General features: G+C 23.6%; 1 protein-coding gene across 1 annotated transcript in view; it reads left to right on the top strand.

The window, feature by feature from the left end:
• The window catches only part of LOC106691467 (RNA-binding region-containing protein 3), a 5,838-nt gene extending 5,302 nt beyond the window's left edge, over positions 1 to 536 (top strand). The window contains exon 7 of the mRNA XM_014437248.3: positions 298 to 536. The gene's annotated coding sequence lies outside the window, so the exon portion shown is untranslated. The remainder of the gene's footprint in view (positions 1 to 297) is intronic.
• Positions 537 to 904: the final 368 nt, after the last annotated feature.

Here is a 904-nt window from a genome sequence, read left to right as displayed (position 1 = left end):
TATAATTGTTATTTGGTTTGTGCTTAAAACGCTGATATTTACGTAAAATGCTTTCTGTTACATTTTAAAAGTAAGTTATTTAATGATTTTTTATCTTAAAAGTATTTTATTTATTTTCAACTAAATAAATAAAATACATATTTATATCCAGTCTGAAATCTTGTTTTGACTGGCCAGTAAAAGTCAAATAATTTTTTTATTATTTGGTACGAAAGCTTGGCATTCAGTAATTTTGTTTAAAATATGTTATTAAATTGAATATTACATAGAATCATTGATAATTTGAATCTGTTTTAGGTTGTCCATACTAAGGGTTCATTAATATCACAAGATCTTAAGTGAAGTGAATTTCAGAGGCGTTTCACAGGGATAAGAAGCCGCTGCTGGAGTATGTTTTGTTGATTGGTAGTCACTGTATTGATTCTCATTTTGTGAATGTGGCTGTGAAAGATGATATTCCATCTTATACATAATATATTAATTATGTAAAATATACTTATTTGATCTCATAAATAAATTGCTTTGTAGTATTTTGATCCTCCTTTTTTTTTTTCATTTTCGTATTAAAACTTTAATTGAATATCATTATTAAAAATGTTTAAATAATCAATAATTTAATAATGTTTTGCAGACTATTCTGCCAAGGTTATCAATTTCAGTCAAAATCACCCTATTTTTTCATTCTTCACATTAGTATTAAAACTTTTAATTACAAATCAATTTAACCTTATTATCACAACCTTATAAGAAATTTATATACACAATAATAACCAATCTCAAGAAAGAGAAAAGATTATATATTGTTAAAAATGTTTATAGATAAGTTTGGTTGGTATTGATATGTATAATTAATTCTTTATTGTCTCATACTTAATTTTTTTATTTGATTATGTACATTCTAAAA

The sequence above is a fragment of the Halyomorpha halys genome, unplaced genomic scaffold, assembly GCF_000696795.3.
Source record: "Halyomorpha halys isolate HHAL.00 unplaced genomic scaffold, Hhal_1.1 Scaffold51.1, whole genome shotgun sequence".
In the NCBI taxonomy this organism is placed as follows: domain Eukaryota; kingdom Metazoa; phylum Arthropoda; class Insecta; order Hemiptera; family Pentatomidae; genus Halyomorpha; species Halyomorpha halys.
The sequence above is the reverse complement of the archived record's forward strand: the minus strand, read 5'-3'. Positions and strand labels throughout refer to the sequence as shown.